At 41.7% G+C, this 23,526-nt stretch overlaps 1 long non-coding RNA gene across 3 annotated transcripts in view; it reads left to right on the forward strand.

Annotated features, from left to right (window-relative positions):
* Window positions 1-2,915: 2,915 nt before the first annotated feature.
* Window positions 2,916-23,526, forward strand: part of LOC137570695 (uncharacterized) — an 81,862-nt gene continuing 61,251 nt past the window's right edge. For 2 of the 3 annotated variants that reach the window (XR_011031140.1, XR_011031139.1), the window contains exon 1: window positions 7,645-7,685. This is a non-coding gene — a long non-coding RNA (uncharacterized lncRNA). Of the gene's footprint in view, window positions 2,997-7,644; window positions 7,686-23,526 lie in introns of those variants that run through there. The other variant, XR_011031141.1, reaches the window with a different exon arrangement.

Consider the following 23,526-nt stretch of genomic DNA (forward strand, 5'->3'; position numbering starts at 1 on the left):
AGACCTGACAGTTTGCTGTCTGTGAACTTCATTGCATTGTGGGAAATAACAACTTTCAACTGCCAAGCAAGTAACATCTCCCTGTGTGCATATACTTTGGACCACGATAGTGGATGGGCAATCGGAACACGTCTGTGCACACATTGTGGGGAGTGGGGGGGGGGGGGGGGGGTAGCGTCCTTTTTTAACGGGTGGGCCTTTTTACTAGTTGCTATATAAGACTGTTTTGTTAAACGGCATAACATTCACCTCTTGCAGATGACATGGCCTCTTATTCCTGCCAGGGCTTAAATTTCAGCTACTCATGACCTGCAGACACATTGCTTTTGCCATTCATGCTGCTCTGATGTCTCTGCAGCTTAATTGTTATGCTGTCATAATGACAGCAGTTCTACGTGCTTCAACTAGGAGATGAGTTCATTGTCTCCTGAACTTGTGATCACACTGTGAGCCAATCACAGTGACCCTAGATTTGTCTCTGAGAAAAAAAGGCTCTGGTCCTTAACAACTCTGGACTGCCTAACGCAGGATGGCAGGTGCAGAGTGGTTCCCTTGTTCCACCGTCATGCCATGTGTCGTCATCTCGTCCATCATGAGATTAGATGGGAGCTCGCATGAGTGAGAGCGTCCGTAAATAAACAAAGCAGAGCTCCGTGATCAGCCTGCCAGCCAGCGATCGCAGCTGGCATGCTGTAATCATTACGGGGGAGGGGGGGAATGTATCTGTATAGCGATGCCATCTGACTCAGCACTGCACAGTATATCGCCTTGTCACTTAACCGTCCCACAGAGGGGCTCACAATCTAATCCCTATCATAGGCATATGCTTATGTATGTATTGTGCACTGTATGTTTTGTAGTGTTGGACCAATTTAGGAGAGGGGGAAAAAAAAGAGAAAATAGCATTTTTTAAATAAAAAAAAGCCTATTTTAAATTAATTAAAAAATGCAACAGCAATCAGAGACCACCAAGCGAAAGCTCCATTAGTGGGAAGAAAAGGAAGTAAAATTCTTTTGGGTGCTAAGTTCTATGGCCGAGCAATAAACTGTTGAAGTGGCGAAGTGCTGAATTGTAAAAAATCTCCTGGTCACTGGGGGGATAAATCTGTGGCCGTCAAGAGGTTAAAGGACAACTGTAGTGAGAAGTATATGGAGGGTGCCATATTTATTTCCTTTTAAGCAATACCAGGGCTGATCTATTTGGCTGCAGTAGTGTCTGCATAACACCAGAAACAAGCTTGCAGCTAATCTTGTCAGCTCTGACAATAGTGTCAGAAACATCTGATCTGCATATGCTTGTTAAGGGTCTATGGCTAAAAGCATTAGAGGCAGAGGATCAGCAGTACAGTATAGCCAGACAACTGGTATTGCTTAAAAAAGGAAATACATATGGCAGTTTCCACATCCCTCTTGTTAGAGTTGTCTTTTAAGGGGCCGGAGACCAGCAGTCTGGAAGAGGTTTATCAGTGCTCCATAAACCAATTGGTAATGCTATGAAAATATGTTTACTTATATTTATCATTACATTTGTTTCCATCAATGATTTCCTAAAATCATCAAGACATTCAGATGTACCTTTTCTGAATATATAGTAATAGCACAACAGTGTAAGCAGCACTCCCCTAATGCTATAAATCCCCCATGTTTATGTGTAAGCGATTTATTATGCATAAACAGCATAAAGTGTCGTTTTGAGCTCTGATTTTGTTTTTATGTACATCTTATAATGAACTGGAATGTCTTATTTTCTTACACATTTTAGGATTGATAACGTAGTTACTTAAAAATGACATACCCATTTAGTAATTTATTTTAGGCATGCACTGCTATAGCTCCTATAAGTGTTTGTACAGATACAGTAGAACAGAGAAACTTTAACTTTCTAACTTTAACCACTTAAGTACATGCGATCCCTGCCCCCTTAAGGACCAGAAACCGCTGGTACAGAAACAACAGAATCCCGACAGATAACAACAAATCACCGCACATACCCTCCGCAGTCACTGTCATCGCCCCACATTGGGAACCTGGGCCTCCCACTCTGCCGTCTCTATGAGGCAGAGTTCCTACGAGCTGGTCAGGAGCCGCTTTCATTGGCTCCTGACCCTGTCTTTCATTGGAAGCCAATGGGAGTTGCTTACATTGAAAGACAGGGCCAGGAGACAATGAAAACGTCTCCTGACCTGCTCACGGGGTTCTACCATCATAAAGACAGGCAGAGCAAGTCGACGGGACACGGCGGGGATTCAGCGGCGAGATCGGCGGGAGCGACAAAAACGGCAGATGCGTGCAGCGGCAGCTGATTGAAATTTACACCCTGCCAGCCAGATAACCACCAAAACAGGGCATAGATTTCAATCACTGCGGTCCTTAAGTAGTTAATAGCACTGGAACATTTAACCATCAAGAATAGTTGGACAGATATCTATTACAAGCTGAATCCATGTGGATTTTTAGGCTCAGGACTAATCACTACCTTGGGCTTAAAGAGGAACTTTACTGAATGTAACTTAATGATTAAGTGCTTATATTTCAGAATATTCATTTATAAATTCGTTAGTCAATATTTGTCAATTGTTAAGTCTTTCCTCCTGCTGATTTACATTCTTAAAGCAAACCTGAACTGAAAATTAAAAGTCAAAATAAAGATACACTAGTCATACTTACCTCCCACATAGTCTACTCAATGATCTCTTTCTACTCTCCCGCACCCTGTTTGTACACTGTGATGGGTGGAATTCTCAGTCCTCCATTTTTAACATGGCAATGACAGCTTCTAGGTCAGCACACTACTAAACTGTAATATTGCCCACTTGAGCCATAGGGAAACATGGACATTGCCTTGCACATCAGTTGTCCTTTCCGTTATAACTGACAGCAACTGACATATAACGGACTGCAACTGATATATTTCAGTTCTGACAAAATCTTGACACAATTGGAAGGAATCATTGTTAGAAGAAAATGGTGAGCGTCTGAGAGGAACTGAGTGTGAGGTAAGTGTGTAATATTAATTTTCAAGTACATCAGGTGTTTATTTAAAATAATTTTACTCGGTTCACTTTACTTTGGCTCACTTTAAATATATATCACAGGTGGCGATATCGTTAGTGCTGGCAAGAAACATTTCTGTGGAATGTCTGTTTATTGTGTGTTTTTAAGTGAGCAGAAACAACCTGGTCTCCCAGAGTGCTCTGGGGTTGTGTCTAGTGGTGGGCTCACGAGTACCTAAGGACTTGAATTTGTGATTCAAATGAGGCTTAATTGCCTCAGCTGTGCGGCTGGGAGAGAGGGGGTTAGTTACCCATAAGTCCATCGGACTTCCTGCGTTCCAAATGTCTTGCATGCGCCCTATTGAACACGTTGCAAGACTCACTACCGCACACTTTCTCCGTCAAGCCGGAAGGAGGAAGTGAGTGAGTCTTGCAACGCGTCCAATAGGATGTGTGCAAGACGTTTGGAACTCAGGAAGTCTGACTGACTTATGGGTAACTAACCCCCTCTCTCCCAGCTGCACAGCTGAGGCAATTAAGCCTCATTTAAATCACAAGTTTGAGTCCTTAGGGACTCGTGAGCCCATGCCTGGTTGTGTCCCTTTAATGAATACCCCAGCCCTTTCTTTGCTTAAACAAATAAGTATATATATATATATATTTGCATACAGTATATGATTTTTGTTCCTACATACCACACATCTACATGCACATTATATTCGTACTTCGAGGTGCTAGTACCTTATTTTGGTACACTGAAGTAATTATATTATGTTAATATCAGATTTTTGAGCCACCTATGGTTGATGCTAGTATATCCTGTATGATTGAATTTTTATTTATTCAGCATTCTTAAGCTAGTATTTTTTTGCAAGTTTAGCACATTGTCACCACCCAGTATGAAGATAGAGCCTTGTGCTTTGCCTATTCCATAAATCCCATGTCATCATCTGCATGGGCAGTTGGGCACTGTTGTCTTTCCAACACTTAAGATGACATCTAATAAAACAAATAGCAAATGAATATGGCACCCAGTATATCATCACATAATGGCGTGCGTATGTGTACGCCACTGGTGAGCTGGGCGCAAGGTGTGACAATTAATCAGTATTGAGCAGTTACATGCATTTAGAATTACAAGGCTAGCCATATATTTGCACAGCTAGTTTTTCACATTGGATTTAATTTCATACTACTACTAAACTAAATACATACAACTAAATATTGCTTCCGTAAACATCTTTGTTCTGAAAATACCCCAGTATGCTAAGAAGTGAAATACATACCACTGTTATCTTTTTTATTGACAGTAGAGTAAATGCATAATGCAGGCTGAGAGGCGTTTCCATGCTTTTTCATATGACTGTATACGAGGGGGTACCATAAAGTTATAATTATCAACCGGAAGTTATTATGGTATATTGATGAAATTTTTGTTAGTGCAAGCGCTTGATGTGGGGAAAATCATCTCATTGTGTCATTTATGTCTTTTACAGATTGTGCCAGAAATGACTAAAGTGTGATGTGGAAAAGATTGAGGCTTGCGTTCCTCCTGCATTTGAAGGGTAATAGTGCCAAGTAAATACAGGATGAGATGGTGGCAGTTTATGGAAACGATTTCCCATCTTATGACAGTATTGTGAGGTGGAAAAAGAATTTCCAAAGTGGTCACATGTCCCTCACAGAGGAGCCAAGACCTAGAAGACCATGCTTGATATACAATGGAGCCACAGTGAAGAAAACTGAGTGTTTAATCTTTGAAGACAGACAAACAACCATCCAAATGATCATGAGTGATCATGAATGAAACTGGCCTCAGTTATGGTAGTGTATGGAAAATTATTCATGACAAACTGGCGAACTGCACATGTCTTAGGTGCCTACAGGCTGGGTTCCACATTTGCTAACCCTTTTCCAGGAACAAACCCACCATGACCTTTCAAGACAAATGTTGACACAGTTGGAACAAGATGAAGAGGATTTTTTTGGTCATGCTTTATTAACCTTCAAATGCAGGAACTTTACCACACTGCAAGCCTAAATCTTTTCCATCTCACACTTTAGTCAATAGTTCTGGCACAATCTTTAAAAGAAATAAAGGATACAATAAGCTGATTTCTCAACATTATACACCAATCATGACACTGAAAAAATGTCATCAATATATCATAATAACTTCTGTGTGATAATTAAAACTTTATGATGCCCCCTCGTAGATACTACCAACTGAAAGCATAGTAACTAACTTGCTAAGTATACTAGTTTAACTACCCAGAATAGTATTAGCAGTGTAACATATATTCATATACTTTGGTCATTATTTTATGATGCATTTTATTATTATAATGTTGCCAAATTGTATGGTTATCTTTTAAGGTGCTATTTCTTTTCTTATTGGGTGGATACATTTTGTCCTTATTACATTTTTGGTATCCCCCCTGAAGAAGTGAGGTCTGTTCTGTGATATGCATTAAGATATACATCTCAATGCAGGATCATTATTTTATGTGAAAACCTGCCAGTGGTGCACTGCTATATTGTTATTTTAAAACAAATAACCTTCCATAACATTACTATACTAAACTACCAATCCAAAGTAATTCGTATTTAATTTACCGCAATGTGAGGAATGTGAAAAATTTGCTGTACATGACATCCTCTGAACTATTCTCCATTCTCCAGAATAATCTGCTATTTGAATGGTATTACTGTTTTGTTTTAAGAGGCATCATTATCTAGTGTTGTTCAGCGTTAAAAATAAAGACATATGCAGGTAGCAAAGGTTCATATATGTAAATTGAACATCGTTAACCCATTTGCAGCTTCAGTAGAGTTATCTTGTTTGAGATAAGTGCATTGCTTTTGACCTCAGTTGGTAGAACTCATGCTGTAAATTCCTGGAATGCTTTAATCTCTCTTCTCTGCTAGAAGAAATATAGAAACTGAAAGCAGAAGGCCTCTATTATTGTTTCACACGGCCTCCTAGTGACAAGTGGCCATAAATATACATTACAGCGAGACTAATTAGAAGCAAGGAAATATAACAAGTAAGACATAAAAATGTGCTAAATAAATTGGCCTGGAGCGCTTGCAAGCCTCTATATAAATTGGTTGCTAAAGGGTTAATAAATCCATGCATACTGCTATAATAGGGCACATCCTGCAAAGACAAGAAACAACAAATGGGGATTCTTCCTCTAAGATTGTACTATCTAGAAGACATGTCTACTACCTATAAAATGTTGGCTGCTGAACCTATGATCTATTTTCACTGTAAACAGATCACATGCTCTTCCTACCCTTTCACAACATTTTTCATCTTTAAAGAGGAACGTCAGCCTAAACAAACATACTGTCATTAAGTTACATTAGTTATGTTAATTGAAATAGATGGGTAATATAATCTCTTACCCACCCTGTTTTAAAAGAACAGGCAAATGTTTGATTTCATGAGGGCAGCCATCTTTTTGGTTGAAAGGAGGTGACAGGGAGCATGAGACACAGTTCCAACTGTCCTGTGTGCTGATCACCCCTCCCAGTTGCTAGGCAACATGAATAAAAAAATAGGAAATCCCAACATGCTTTGCACAGCATCAGGAAAAAAAGCCCGGGCAGTTTTCTTTGATGGGTGGAGCTTAGCTAAAAATGCAGCTAAAAACAATGCTTTGGTAAGAAAAACAAAGTTCTGATGCTGTGAAACTGTTAAAGAAACACCAAGCCTTTTCAATTCTGCTGAGTACATTTTTAGTCTGGAGGTTCACTTTAAGCTCCAGCAACTCCAGCAATTTAAAGATATGTATCCTAATAGCTACATGCACCTAAGAACTCCAACTTTATTTTATTGTTTAAGTGTTCCTGAAGCATGCCAGAAATAGAAATCTTTACTAGTGGCAGGATGCCTAAATTCAGTTAAAAAATAAGAAAGTCTTTCTTTGTTAAAACAAAACAAAACCTGTATCTAGCCAGCCAGGTACCCATGAGGTTCTTTAGAAAATTACATTCAATTACTTTATGTCTGCATTGATATTGAGAAATTCCAGGTCCCTTAAATTATCCATATCACAGCAGAGTAGCAATGTACCAAACTATGGATCTTGGGGGGAAAACTCCAACAGCCACAATGCCAGCTATGATGCTGGAATCACACCTATCAGGAGTAAACTGTGTTCTTAAAGAGAACCTGTACTGAGTAAAATTATTTAAAATAAACACATGAGGTAACTTCAAATGAACATTACATAGTTACCTTGCCATCAGTTCCTCTCAGAAGCTCACCATTTTCTTCTGACAATAATCCCTTCCAGGTCTGACAATATTTTGTCAGATCTGACATATATCAGTTGCTGTCAGTAAAATATCAGTTGCTGTCAGTTATAGCTGAGAGGAAAACTGAGGTACCAGGTAATGTCCATGTTTCCTTATGGCTCAAGTGGGCGATGTTACAGTTTAACCATGTGCTGACCAGAAAGCTGTTATGGGTAATGGCCATTTTCAAAATTTACTAACCAAGTACACGGCACCCACATTAAACATCTTATGCCAGACAGCTAACTTACATCCTATATACTAAACCACAGTTGCAATTATGTACAGCAACAATGCACTGCAGCCAGTTAAACTGCACAGTTAGCAAGCAGCAACTGCTCACTCAACAGCTGATCTGCCAATAAACTACAATACTAATCCACTATTGTAAGTATGAATGGGCCCAGAAGGTGAGAGAGCTCCATGGCAACCTGGCAAATGTCATCTTTTATATTACAAAGATTTTGACCAGTATTATTTCCAAATTAATCCTATATACCAACCAAGGGTTGCAAATATTCTCTGACCCATAAGCACCTGCAATTTGATTTCTTCAGATTCGCACCATCTAAAATTCTTTATTAAGTATTGCTCTTTAAAACATTACATCATCTTAAAAGGATATATGTGGGTATCTGTAGAGTAGATGACGCACAGGCGTTTCGGGCTGCCTCAGTCCTTTTTCAAATCATGACAGACCCACATTAAAAATACAACCACACAAACTACTTATAAAGATCCAAAGTAGACCACATAGAGAACTGATCATTTACATATATACATATTCATATAGTGACATGCACCAATCACAATAAGCCCTTATGACAAATAGCTGTCTAAACTTATATACATTACCAGAACATCCCTACAGAGGTGACCCCCTTACTGCCAAATAGAACACAAAGCAATATGACACTCCGAGTAATATAACCCAGAAAAAAACAGATAGTCTTCCATAGATCATTGTGTCCAATAGTAATCTAGCCTACAGCGTCCGCCATAGAGCTGGATATTATTAACCAATCGGGAGGTGCAACACATTCCCCGCAATCTCCATGGCCTATTGCAAGCGGCGTTCTATCCGGAAAGAAGCCAATCATCTAATGGCCGACAGCGTCCGCTCTAATGCAGGCCAGGCGACACGTGATCGGACTTCTCTGTGTCACATGTCTCCATCATCCAATAGGTGCCAATCCTACAACGTCCGCTCCCCATAATAGGGAAGACCAATCAGCTAGAGGCCGACAACGTCTGCTCCACAACAGGCAGTGGGACACGTGACCGGACTCCTCCATGTCACGTGTCTCCACTCACTAATAGCTACAACGCCTACAACGTCCGCCCCAAGCCTGCCGTCGCTAGTGGACAGTGACACGGGAACCACGTGATCGGGGATCCCTGCATCACGTGATCCTTCCGCCCAATCCCCACAACCTGCTCCGAAGCCTTTCTGCTATATAGTCTCCCAAAACAGCATGGAGACATAAACATAAGAACGCCCCATATGCAAATTAGCCATGTGTCTATGCGGACAAAGAGCTGCGTCCCCAGTATATGTCTCTAGGGAAACCCGGACAGCAGAATCCATACTAAATGTTGGGACATTGTCCCAACCTAAAAATTATTAAAAAAAACAATGTTCTGCCGTCCAAATGCCCCTAATGGTGTCACCCCTGCAGAATGAACCGCAACATAATGTGGTCCTTACATATCACTAGATCAAATTAGTAAGATCATAATCCCTATTCAGACCTTTGGGAACTAGAGTATCAAGTTTGTTAATGCAATAATTTTCTCTCAAAGCCAGCATTCTCTCCCTATTCTCCCCTCTCCGCGGATAAGGAATCCCCTCAATTACCTGTACGCTTAATTGTGACAAAGTATGATTTTGAGTACAGAAATATTCTGAGACGGATACGTCCATGTTCCTATTACAGATATTGGACTTATGAGAAGCAATGCGATCTTTGATCGCCTGCGTTGTTTTATCCAAATATCCCAGCCCGCAGGGACATCTTAGTAGATAAATAACAAATCTAGAGTCGCAATCAAAACGACCTCCAATCTTGAACTTCGTCCCCCGGCTGGGGTGGGTAAATGTGGCATTTCAGACATAGATAAGTCCCCTTATTTCTGCAACTGACCTCTCTCTCTGGAGTCTGGACCCAGATCATTCTTAACCAATCTATCTCGCAAGGAAGGAGCTCTTTTAAAGGACAACAGTGGCCAATCATGAAATTCTTTAACTGTAGGTAGACATAGTTACATAGTTATTATGGTTGAAAAAAGACATACGTTCATCGAGTTCAACCAGTACAAAGTACAACTCCAGCCTGCTCCCTCACATATCCCTGTTGATCCAGAGGAAGGCGAAAAAACCCTTACAAGGCATGGTCCAATTAGCCCCAAAAGGGAAAAGTTCCTTCCCGACGCCAGATGGCAATCAGATAAAAATCCCTGGATCAACATCATTAGGCATTACCTAGTAATTGTAGCCATGGATGTCTTTCAACGCAAGGAAAGCCTCTAAGCCCCCTTTAAATGCAGGTATAGAGTTTGCCATAATGACTTCCTGTGGCAATGCATTCCACATCTTAATCACTCTTACTGTAAAGAACCCTTTCCTAAATAAATGGCTAAAACGTTTTTCCTCCATGTGCAGATCATGTCCTCTAGTCCTTTGAGAAGGCCTAGGGACAAAAAGCTCATCCGCCAAGCTATTATATTGCTGATGTATTTATACATGTTAATTAGATCTCCTCTAAGGCGTCTTTTCTCTAGACTAAATAAACCCAGTTTATCTAACCTTTCTTGGTACGCGAGACCTTCCATCCTCCGTATCAATTTTGTTGCTCGTCTCTGCACCAGCTCTAAAACTGCAATATCTTTTTTGTAATGTGGTGCCCAGAACTGAATTCCATATTCCAGATGTGGCCTTCCGATAGAGTTAAATAGGGGCAATATTATGCTAGCATCTCGAGTTTTTATTTCCCTTTTAATGCATCCCAAAATTTTGTTAGTTTTAGCTGCAGCGGCTTGGCATTGAGTATGATTATTTAACTTGTTGTCGATGAGTACTCCTAAGTCCTTCTCCAAGTTTGATGTCCCCAACTGTATCCAATTTATTTTGTATGGTGCTAGACCATTGGTACGACCAAAATGCATGACTTTACATTTTTCAACATTGAATTTCATCTGCCATTTATGTGCCCATATAGCCATCCTATCCAGATCCTGTTGCAATATGACACTATCTTCCTGAGAGTTGATGATTCTGCACAATTTTGTATTATCTGCAAAAATAGCAACATTGCTCACTACTGCATCTACTAGGTCATTAATAAATAAACAGAAAAGCACTGTACCCAGTACAGACCCCTGTGGGACCCCACTGCTAACAGTCTCCCATTTTGAGTACGATCCATTGACCACAACTCTTTGTTTTGTGTCCATTAGCCAGTTCCCTATCCATGCACACAGACTCTTCCCCAGTCCTTGCATCCTCATCTTTTGCACCAGACTTTTGTGGGGAACAGTGTCGAAGGCCTTTGCAAAGTCCAAGTATATCACATCTACAGCATTCCCAAATTTCCATATTAGCATTCACTACCTCATAAAAGCTGAGCATGTTAGTCAAACAGGACCTGTCTTTAGTAAACCCATGTTGATGCTGAGAAATAAGATTATTTTCTACTATGAAGTCATGTATAGTATCTCTTAGTAACCCCTCAAATAGTTTGCATACAACTGCTTTTAAGCTTACAGGTCTATAATTTCCTGGATCTGATTTTTTGCCCTTCTTAAATAATGGGAAAACGTGGGCAGTACACCAATCCACTGGGACTCTGCCAGTTGAAAGAGAGTCACAAAAGATAAGATAAAGGGGTTTATCTATAACTGAACTTCATTCCCTTAGGACCCAAGGATGCATGCCATCCGGGCCAGGTGCCTTGTCTATTTTTAATTTATTTAGTCTTGCCTTCACTTCTTCCTGCGTTAAATATTTAATATTACAGTTAGAAGATTGAGACTCTTCTGCCTCTGTAATTTGCAACAGTGCTGTTTCCTTTGTGAAGACAGAAGCAAAGAAAGCATTTAATAACTCTGCCTTACCTTGGTCATCCACCATTGAGTTTCCACCCTCATCCTTTAGGAGTCCTATACAGTCAGCCTTTCTTTTTTTAGAGTTGATGTACTTGTAAAACTTTTTTGGGTTAGATTTGATATCCCTAGCGATTTGATTTTCAGCTTCGATCTTTGCCAGCCTAATTTCTTTTTTACAATTTTTATTGCACTCCTTATAACCTCCTTATAGAGACCCTGCTTCAAAATTGGCCAATGTTTGTTAATGATCCGCCCCACATAATCAGATAGTACATTATGTGTGGTCATGCATGGAATTCTTTCTGCATTATCCAATGTAATGCCTCTCCTTCTCATAACAACTTGATTCTTAGGTTTAAATTTAAAATCATCTTGTAAACATACCTGAGGATATTCCCTTGCCAAAAATTTGTACCTCATTTCCTCCAATCTCAGTTCTCTCATAGAGGGGTCCCCCACAATTCTCTGAATCCTCTTAATTTGACCCATGGGAATATTATATTTCACATGGGGAGGATGGAAACTGGAGAAATTTAGAATGGAATTTTTATCGGTCTCCTTCACATTCAAATCAGTCACCAAAGCTCCCCCTTTTTTAATAACCCATGTATCCAAAAAATTGACACTCTGTTGGTCAGCATGGACAGTGAGTTTAATAGTAGGACAATTAACGTGCAACTCAGACACAAAGGCATCAAGGCTCGAACGTCGCCCCCCCCCCCCAATCAAAAAAATATCGTCAATATAGTGTTTCCATATAACCGCATATTTACAAAATAAATAATTGGAGTAAACAAAAGCCTTCTCATACAAACCCATAAAAAGGTTTGCATATGAGGGGGCCACGTTCGAGCCCATCGCAGTGCCCCTGCGCTGCACGTAAAAAGTTGACTCAAATAGAAAATAATTATTTCTCAAAATAAGTTCTAACAGCTTGAGTAAAAAACGTTTCTGTTTAGTGCTATAATCTGTACAAAGCATCAAGAAAAAATCTACCGCTTCAAGACCCCCATCATGGGGTATAGCTGTATACAAGCTACTCACGTCCATGGTGACCAACAGAGAGTCATCCCCAAGATTTGCAATCCCAGAGATGTCGTTCAAAAAATCCTGTGTATCCTTCAGGTATGAATCCAAGTTGATAACCATAGGACGTAGGACCCTGTCAAGATAAATTGAAATATTAGAAGAGATAGAATCAATCCCCGATACTATGGGACGCCCTGGGGGTTCCTTCAAACATTTATGTATTTTGGGGAGGGTGTAAAGGATCGGGATCCTAGGGGAATCCCTATTCAAGATTTTTTTAAGATCCCTATCAATGATATTACTAGCTTCTGCCTCATCCAACATAGTACTAATCTGCTGTTTAATAAGGGGAGTGGGATCATAAGTGACTTTTTCATACACCTCCACATCATCCAATTGTTTCAGAATTTCATTCCTATACTGTGTCCTGTCCATAATCATCACAGCTCCACCCTTGTCTGCTGCTCTTATTATAATCGATTTATTGTGTGACAAGGATTGGATAGCTCAACGTTCCTGTTAGGAAAGATTGTTAGTAATGTTCTTAATTTTCTTGCTTTCAAAATTAGACCTCAATGTTTTGATTTCTGCAGACACTTTCTCTATATGCGTATTGATCACTCCATGTGAAGTCGGGGTGAAGTTGCTCTTATTCCTTAACCCACATTCTTTCAATCGCATTCAATCATTGTCAGTGTCCTGCCTACAATTCCGGTTGTCAAAGACACCATTACTAAAAAACTGTTTTAGTTTCAAAGATCTGAAAAATCTGGTCAATTCCAAGTCCAGTGAAAAAAAGTCAGGAAAATATGTGGGACAAAAAGAAAGTCCTCGATTCAGTAACTGATGTTCAGCCTCATATAGTGTGTAAGATGAAATATTCACCACCAAATTCACTGGGATTATCTTCCCCTTCTCAATTGCATTTCGTGCTCTTTTTTTCTGTTTCCCTTTGCCTTTGATATCTTTTTCCTCCCCTCCGCTTGTGCTGTCCGACTGACAGGACTGCTCGTCTGTTGTCGGTAAAAAATCAGATGACAGTTGTTCGCCCCCCTCCCTTGGCACACGGGGTTTAGGATGTTTCCTTGGGTTCTTCGGTTTGCCAAACTTAGGCTGTCTAGGTGGACCTTCATCTGGTCCCCTCTGCCACCTATAAACATAACCCACTGTGTAATCTTGTGAGTCTCTGTGGAATTTACTCCGTTTCATTTCCTCCAAAGAAACCTCATATTCCTTGACGGTAACTGTCATTTGTTGTCTCAACGTATCAAAATCATCCTTCTCCATCATCTCAGCTAAAGTGATTGTCAATGCGGAGATCTTTTTATCCAGGAGAGGTAATTCCTTCATAATCTCTTCCACCGTGCATAATATGGCATCAAAGGCTGTGCGGTTCCAGATGAACTCCCATTGACCGCAATAATCAGCATTTTTAGGAAACAGAATCGGTGCAACTTGTGCTCGAATATTTCTGGGGATATTCCCCTCCTTATAATACTCAACTAGAGGTTTAGCATGCAACTCCAGCTCCACATACTTTTTCTTCAGACTTTCTAATTCCCGTTTTGTCACCTTCAAGTCAGGTTTTTTTAGGAAACCTCCACTATTGGGGACTGATGCAACAATGCTGGCTTGAATTTCATGATTGGCCACTGTTGTCCTTTAAAAGAGCTCCTTCCTTGCTAGATAGATCCATAATAGGAACATGGACGTATCCGTCTCAGAACATTTCTGTATTCAAAATCATACTTTGTCACAATTAAGGGTACAGGTAATTGAGGGGATTCCTTATCCGCGGAGAGGGGGGAATAGGGAGAGAATGCAGGCTTTGAGAGAAAATTATTGGATTAACAAACTTGATACTATAGCTCCCAAAGGTCTGAATAGGGATTATGATCTTACTAATTTGATCTAGTGATATGTAAGGACCTCATTATGTTGCGGTTCATTCTGCAGGGGTGACACCATTAGGGACATTTGAACGGCAGAACGTTGTTTTTTTAAATAATTTTTAGGTTGGGACAATGTCCCAACATTTAGTATGGATTCTGCTGTCCGGGTTTCCCTAGAGACATATACTGGGGACGCAGTTTTTTGTCCGCATAGACACATGGCTAATTTGCATATGGGGCATCCTTATGTTTATGTCTCCATGCTGTTTTGGGAGACTATATAGCAGAAAGGCTTCAGAGCAGGCTGTGGGGATTGGGCGGAGGGATCACGTGATGCGGGGATCCCCGATCACGTGGTTCCCGAGTCACTGCCCACTAGCGACGGCAGGCTTGGGGCAGACGTTGTAGGCGTTGTAGCTATTGGTGAGTGGAGACACGTGACATGGAGGAGTCCGATCACGTGTCCCACTGCCTGTTGTGGAGTGGACGTTGTCGGCCTCTAGCTGATTGGTCTTCCCTATTATGGGGAGCGGACATTGTAGGCGTCGCACCTATTAGATGATGGAGACATGTGACATGTAGAAGTCCGATCACGTGTCGCCTGGAGCGGACGCTGTCGGCCATTAGATGATTGGCTTTTTTCCGGATAGAACGCCGCTTGCGATAGGCCATGGAGATTGCGGGGAATGTGTTGCACCTCCCGATTGGTTAATAATATCCAGCTCTATGGCGGACGCTGTAGGCTAGATTTCTATTGGACACAATGATCTATGGAAGACTATCTGTTTTTTTTTCTGGGTTATATTACTCGGATAAACCTCGTTGGTGAGTGTCATATTGTTTTGTGTTCTATTTGGCAGTAAGGGGGTCACCTGTGTAGGGATGTTCTGGTAATGTATATAAGTTTAGACAGCTATTTGTCATAAGGGCTTATTGTGATTGGTGCATGTCACTATATAAATATGTATATATGTAAATGATCAGTTCTCTATGTGGTCCACTTTGGATCTTTATAAGTAGTTTGTGTGGTTGTATTTTTAATGTGGGTCTGTCATGATTTGAAAAAGGACTGAGGAAGCCCGAAACGCCTGTGCGTCATCTACTCTACAGATACCCACATATATCCTTTTAAGATGATGTAATGTTTTATAGAGCAATACTTAATAAAGAATTTTAGATGGTGCGAATCTGAAGTGCTGCAGTGCTGCAGTGTCTTGTGACTCCAAAGACGATTTCAGCACATCTAGTGAAGTCCATTGGTGCGGTGACGATTGTGGATTCCAGAAGCACCTGTAGGCAGCAGCTTAAAGGAATACTGTAGGGGGGTCGGGGGAAAATGAGTTGAACTTACCCGGGGCTTCTAACGGTCCCCTGCAGACATCCTGTGCCCACGCAGGCACTCACCGATGCTCCGGCCCCGCCTCCGGAGGCGGCCTGGTATTGCGCTGATCCATCTTTTGCGCAATTTTCGATTTTTCAATTTTACTTGGTAGTGCACCCAGGCTATGCATATACATAGGTTAGGATTTAGTTAGTGTTAGGCCCCTCCCATGGAGGATTGACTTCTTCACAGTGGGAGGGACGAGTACTTAATAGGTTGCATGCAAGCTGTTACAGGAAACCAACATCCTCCAGTGGTAGACAGGTCATGTGTATTCTCGGTGTGTATTCGACCCCACAAGTGGGGCTTGCACTCTTTTGCAAGTAGGCACTAGTCTGTTTTTAACCTCTTGAGGACCATGGGCTTAAACCCCCCTAGTGACCAGGCTATTTTGTTACAAATTGGTCGCTGCAGCTTTAAGGCCAAGCTGCAGGGCCGCACAACACCGCACATAAGTAATTTCCCCCTCCTTTTGTCCTCACCAACAGAGCTCTCTATTGGTGGGGTCTGATCACCCCTGCAGTGTTTGTTTGTTTTTATATAAATAATTTTGTTTTGTTTTTTTCATTAAAAGTGTGTATTTTTTTTTATTTTTTTTTCCCCTCAGTCCCTCCCACCCCCCATACAGCCAATAACGGCGATCGGCTGTCATAGGCTTCAGCCTATGAGAGCCGATCGCTCTCTTGTCCCCCAGGGGGACAGCCGTGTCACGATCTCCTGCAAATGTAAGCCCCAGGACTTTATGCCAATCGGTGTTAGGCGGTCCTGGGGCTGCCGCCGCGGCCACGCTCATTGGCGTGACGCGGTCGGCAACTGGTTAAGTAGCGCTGCTCATTTCCTTGCTAGCAACTGATATATAACTGAAAGCAACTGATATATTTCAGTTCTGACAAAATGTTGTCAGAACTGGAAGGGTTAATTGTCAGAAGAAAATGGTGAGCTTCTGAGAGGAACTGATGGCCAGGTAACTATTTAATGTTCATTTGAAGTTACCTCAAGTGTTTATTTTAAATAATTTTACTTAGTACAGGTTCCCTTTAATGTTGGCCGCACAGTTGTGGGTGGGGGCTTAGTGTGGGTGGCGGCTTAGTGTGGTGGCAGCTCAATGTGGCGTTTGTTGTGTGTGCGCACAATTCTTATGAAAATCAGGGGTTTCCTAGATATACTCTAATGGCTACCAACTCAAGAGGAATCCAGTTCCCTTCTTTCTCTAGCCTTACAGTACAAAAGTGTTAGGTGCAAATTTCAGGCAGCAGATTATCGATTTGAACTTTGTGTGCATATTCCATGTTTTGTGAATTTCCTCTAACTATTCGAGTTCCCTTGCTTGGCCCTTATTAATTGCTTTTTCACAGGAGATGTTTTCTCACCATTCAAATAATTTTCATGCCCTCAGCAGTCAAGAAAATACTCAAAATGTTTTCAATTTTTACCTTATCTTTTTTTTTTATTAGCACATTTATATGTGTATGGGTCTCTATTGCTAAATTATGGAGTGATCTAATTCCAAGTCTAATGGTGGCACTACCAGAAATATGTGCTTTTGATTGATATTCTTAATAAAGTACAATTAGAAGGTCTTCTTAGAACTATTTTATGCTTAACCAGGAAAATTGTGGTTATGCAGTGGAGGAATCAGTAGTCAAAATAACAATTTGGATATGTTTGGTCGAAACCACCATCTATCATGCATGCAATTGGGCCATGGATTATTATTTTTCACTGGAGATGAAGGGTATCGAACAACATAAGAAACCATGCAAACCTGCAAAACTTAAAGTGAACCTGAGATGAGGGGAAAAAAGGTTTATACATACCTGGGGCTTCCTCCAGCCCCCTCCGTGCAGATCGCTCCCTTGCCGCTGTCCAAAGCCTCCTAGATCTCCTGGTAGCAGCCCCGCTCTCCATGGCCAGTCAGGCGTACTACGCATGCCCAGCCGCCTGCACCCGCCTTGCCACGCTCCCGTCGCTGGAAATGTTCTGTGCCTGCGCAGTACTACTACGCAGGTGCAGAATGCAGGAGGTTAGTATAATAGCCATGAGCGCCCCACCTTCTCCAGTATTATAGCCAGAAGTCCCCCTAATCTCACCTCCGCAGTATAGAAGCTAAATAGGTTCCTCCTCCCTCCCCAGCACAGTAGCCAGGTGTGCCCCCTAATGACCCTTCTTCACTCCCAAGTATCATAACCAGATGTGCCCCCTAGGGACTCCTCCCAGTATAGTGAGCAGATGTAGACCATCTGCTTCAAAGAAGCAAGAGGTACAGAGCAGCAGTGTTGTAAGGCACATACACGGAACTTCCAGTGCCTAGAACCAGGGGGAGGTGAGAGTGTGTGGTAATCCTCCCCGCTGCACTCTGTAATACTGCTAGGGTGAAAGGAGGTTGGAAGTACGTGGGGAAAATTTGGCTTCAAAGAAGCAGGAAGTAAAGAGCGGTGTTGTTACAACACACAGAAATGGAACCTCCAGCGCTTGGAACCTAGGGGAAGTGAGTGTGTGTGGGCTGCTTTTAATCCTCCCGGCTGCGCTCCATAATGCTGCTGAGGGTGGGGGGTAGTGGTGAGCACACACTGCCACACACAATCTGCAGGAGGGAAGCCGAGGAGAGGGAAAAGATAGATATAGATGTCGCCCCCACCCCCTCTCTGCGTCCTTTTAGCTGTGCGCACAGAGACTGAAGCCTATCCAGCCTCGGCCGAACTCTCTGAGAGGGTAGCAGACTGAATATCCTTGGGACATATTCTTTAAATAAGACTTAATGCTATGGCTATGCAAAAAGGTTGGACAGGATTTTGTATGCTGCATTGCCAGCTTAAGAGGAACTTCAAAGTGGAGATTCATCACTACCAATGCTTATTTGTAAATTAAGATTTGTTTTAAGATGCACATGCACACAATTTAGCAAGGTCTGCTAATCAAATGCAGGAAAACATAAACAGTGAAAGAGATGGTGAGAAAGACAGGCAGGAAGACAGGAAGGATTATCCACAAATCAACTGAGGTATCCCAAGACATTTGTAGAATTTCTGATGTGCCATCACTTTATAAAATAACTCAGCACTTTAAATAATTTTGCAGTGTGGTTGCTTCTTCATCTTTATAATATAGTCTTATCCAAAAAATATGTGTGGCTATGATGACACCCTATCAAAAGGCTTGATGAAAGCAATCCATCTCTAACATATTTTGCCAACGCTAACATGAAATGAGACCCATTTCCTGCCAATGAAAGGCATATATATCACTCAAACAGCTGTGCGGGAACATTGCTGCCAGTCATATTTCATATTCCACCAGAGTTTCCTGTCACCATTCAGTTATATAGCACAAGGAAAATAATACAATTCATGTTTGCTTTCTGTGTAACTCAAATGTACAACACAGTGCTGCCTCCTAAACAACATAAAGAGCTAAATTGGTTGCTAAATTTGTTTTTTTTCCTTCCAAAGAGCAGCAGCATAAAAGCATTACGCTATTAAATGAAATGCTGCTTAATTGGCTGATATAGACAATGAAATACGGAGGTGCAGTAAAAGTAACAGCAACAATGGGGCATTGAGGAACAATAAACTGTGGTTACGTTGTTCAAATAATAATTAATGCTATTTGATATGTGATTTGTCTTGTCTTGTAATCTATGGGGTCATTAACTTTTACAATATCAATGTGTTTCCATTATCCAGTTCAAGTCATTTATTGTTACTGATACTTGTAGAAAAATTTATTGAAAATGCTTCATGGGGTACTGCACAGGAAGTAAGCAAGTGATAGCAGAAAGAAAGGTGGAAAATGCAGTCTTTGAAAACACTGAAAAGTAGACCACATAGGCCAGAATTCCTATGCAGGCTTTGCCTTTTTGTTAATACTTTAAGCAGAATGTTTACAGCCCATCTCTAACCTCATATTTCATCCCCCATTGCTCAGCTTATCCCCAAACAACCCAAAATAAAACTTCCAATAAGTTAACTAATTGTGTAACTACCACAGTTTTACTGCAGCATGGTCACATGAACCACATTGCTCCCTGCTGATGTCTGCAGATTGGCAGGCTCCCTTACAGCACTCAAGCAAGGGAAGCCGTGCTCATCCTATGGAGGGCCTCGCATCAAGCAGGAAATCTACTAATGATAAAAACAACTGGCATGAAATTCACACTAAGTTGCACTAATTTGCATTACATTTGCATTCAGGCATACAAATGGAGAATGTTCACTTCCAAAATGGTTTACATGCAAAGGTGAGGTTTCTCCAGTGAAAAGGCCTACACACTCTAACCAAACCTGTCAGCGAACCAAGCAGTCAAACACATATTACCACATTACCCAGATATAAAAAATTATATATAAGAATATATACAGTATATATTTATATTTGGGTAATGTGGATTGAGCTTATTTGCCCACAGTATTATGTGGCTTTTTATGGTGTATATATACTGTATTTATAAGTAGTAAACTCACTTCTTTAGTATGAAGCATTTTTCGTTTTAGCCACGAGATGGCACAACCTTTAGCAAATCCTCCTGACGTAGCTCTAATGAGCACAGTAATTACATTTACATATTCTAGTAGCATGGGTGGGAGGTAGTCAATGCTTTCCTAGTTGAATCTCTGGTCCTAGTGTCCTGTGAGAAGGGAGTGTATGAACCAGCCCGGAGTTCCATCCAAACGGAACCACTGGCCATAGCTATCTACTTGGATTTCTCCCTATAAACACACACTGCTACATGCTTCTACTAGGAGTTGAGTATAACTTATAATGTACCTATCTAGCTAGGTATTTATGTGTTTTTTCCAGGGAGCCGGAAACAGTTGGAGTAGATGTTACTTGGGTGGGGTCTGCTGTTGCTAGTAGGAGGAGGACTCATGGAGGAGAACTGTGTGCAACTGCCCTGCTCCTGCAACTTCAGCTCCACAACAGCCTCGATATGACTCTCTTCAATGGGGTGACAACCTGGGGAGCAAAAAAGGCAGAAATACCTTGCGCCTCTGTGCCTCTCCCCAGAGCTCCCTCTACAGTAGCTGAGCGCCCACTGGCTGGTGGCAAGTTGACACCACTGCCTTTCCTGCCTCTGCCCCGCCAGCTATTTGAAAATTATACAACAATACAATTATACAACATTCTTATTAACAATAAATGTGTAAAAATTAATTGTGTAGTACTTTAAGCGGTACGAACTGTGTTCATGTCAAATTGAAGCAGTGAGATGTAAATGCAGATTGAGACAACTGGAACATCAAACTATTACCTCAACTAATCAAATACACGGAAACTCAAAATAATAGGTCTTCTAATTACTGGAAAAAAAATGCAAGTAATGTTTAGGCAAACACTAGTGATTAAACTAACAGACGTAGCACAGAAAAGTACAATTTTATTTAACACTTAGCACACAAACAATCACACAGAACACGTGCAAAAGGAAAAAAAACGAAAAAAAAAAAAAAAAAAACTACACGAGATATGAGACACGTGCTTTAACACACTGAGGACAAAAACACACTAACTGTGCAATGCCAAACTACAAAAAAGCACAAACAAGGAACTAATACTACACTAGCACTAACTTGCTGCTGTGCTGATAGCTCAAGAACAAAGTAGAGGTCCCTGACCCCTAACTGCAGCTAAACTTAAAGGGGTTCTGTGGGAGGTTTTAAAAACAAAAATTGACACTTGCCTGGGACTTCTACCGGCCCCCTGCAGCTGTCATGTGCCTGCACCGTCTGCTACGATCCGTAGTTCCCTGCTGCCGTCACCATTCAATTATTCATCTAACTAGATGAATACAACTGCAGCTGCGCGGCCAGGAGCTTATTGTGCAGGTGCAGTATCATACTGCGCCTGCACAATAAGCTCTTGGAGACGCGACCGGGAGCTAGGATGCATGCAGCCTCAGCGATGGAGGCCCAGTTGTATTTGTCTAGTTAGGACCATAGAGGACGGCAAGGGGGCATGACAGCTGCAGGGGGCCGGTAAAAGTCCCAGGTGAGTGTCAGTTTTTGTTTTCAAAAACACCAACAGAACCCCTTTAAGAAAATGCTTTGTAAGGGAATCAAAAAGTGCTAGTCACTAGTAGACTAAGCTAGCTCTCTAACTCATTCAGAAATAAAAATGAATATATCAAGATAAACTGTAATAGTCAAACAAGTAACTCAGATATAACTATACTGAGCAACATACACTGAGTAGTGAATAGTGAGTGAATGACTACTGTAACTACTACAACTTCTGTGACAACTGCTGCTACTACCCTCTTTCCCTGAAAATAAGACCTACCATCAAAACATTCCTGGCTGGAATTTTGATCATGCTTGAAATATAAGCCCTATCCTGAAAATAAGCCCTAGAATAAGTTAAAGAGAAAGAAGAGGCGGACAGTAAAGCAGGGACACAGCGGTGCAGTGCTGATTAGGCACTAGTCCTGTTATCCCAGGCATCACACAGCCAGGTTATCAGCTGTGTGCAGGAATGACAGGACCGGTGCCTGATCAGTACAGTAGCATACCTTCAAATCCAGGAACAGCACAGTACACTTCCTCATAGAAATATAAGACATCCCCTGAAATTAAGCCCTAGTTTTAGAGCAAAAATTAATGTAATACACTGTCTTATTTTCGGGGAAACATATACTAGTACTGTCTAAACCAGGCATGGGCAAACTTGGCCCTCCAGCTGTTAAAGAACTACAAGTCCCACAATGCATTGCGGGAGTCTGACAGCCACAGTCATGACTCATAAAGGCAAATGCATTGTGGGACTTGTAGTTCTGTAACAGCTGGAGGGCCGAGTTTGCCCATGCCTGGTCTAAAACAATAGTGAACTTTTCAGACTATTAAGTATTAGACTTTTAAGATAACTAAGTGCCTTCCTAATCCTTATCCCTGGATCCTAATTACTACTCTAAAGGTGGCCATACACTGGTCGATGTGCCATTAGATCGACCAGCTGACAGATCCCTATCTGATTGAATCTGATCAGAGAGGGATCGTATGGCTGCCTTTACTGCAAACAGATTGTGAATCAATTTCAGCCTGAAACCGATTCACCATCTGCTGAGCTGCTCCTGCCGCCTGTCCCCCCCCCCGTATACATTACCTGACGCTGGCTCCCGGGCATCTTCTCCGCATTGCACGGCTCTGTTCCGGCTCCATTACGGCGCTTCCTGTGTTACTCCGTGACCAGGAAGTTCAAATAGAGCGCCCTCTATTTGAACTTCCTGGTCACTTCAGTGACACAGGAAGCGCCGGGATGGATGGAGCCGGAACAGAGCCGTGCAATGCGGAGAAGACGCCCGGGAGCCAGCCTTAGGTAATGTATACTTGATCGGATCGGCCGCCGCTAGCGACGCGCACTTTACCCGCGGGCGATCGAGGGTAATTTCCCGCACGGCATGATCGACGGACCGATCCGATTTCGGGAGGAAATCGGATCGGCGGCTGCGTTTACCGCGAACGATTGGCAGCAGATTCGATCCCAGGATCGAATCTGCTGTCGAAACGGCCGGGAATCGAGCCAGTGTATGGCCTGCTAATGTACAAAATCCCTGTCTGCAAACTACCACTGACTACACACTACCACTGCACTTCTAATTGTCTAACTGAATTGAAAAGTCAAACAATTAGTAATCTAACTCTCTAACTGAATCGCAAAGCTATCAATCACAGTTACAATTAATCTCAAATTAGCACATATCAATCATAAATTGATGCAAAGAGACAGCACTGCTCTCTCCAAAGCAACCTCTCCACACAGTACTGAGTAACAGCAAGGAGTTCATCCAAAATGGCATCCGCTTTATATAAGTAGGGGTGGACCCGGAGCT

Source organism: Hyperolius riggenbachi, chromosome 4, assembly GCF_040937935.1.
Source record: "Hyperolius riggenbachi isolate aHypRig1 chromosome 4, aHypRig1.pri, whole genome shotgun sequence".
In the NCBI taxonomy this organism is placed as follows: Eukaryota; Metazoa; Chordata; class Amphibia; order Anura; family Hyperoliidae; genus Hyperolius; species Hyperolius riggenbachi.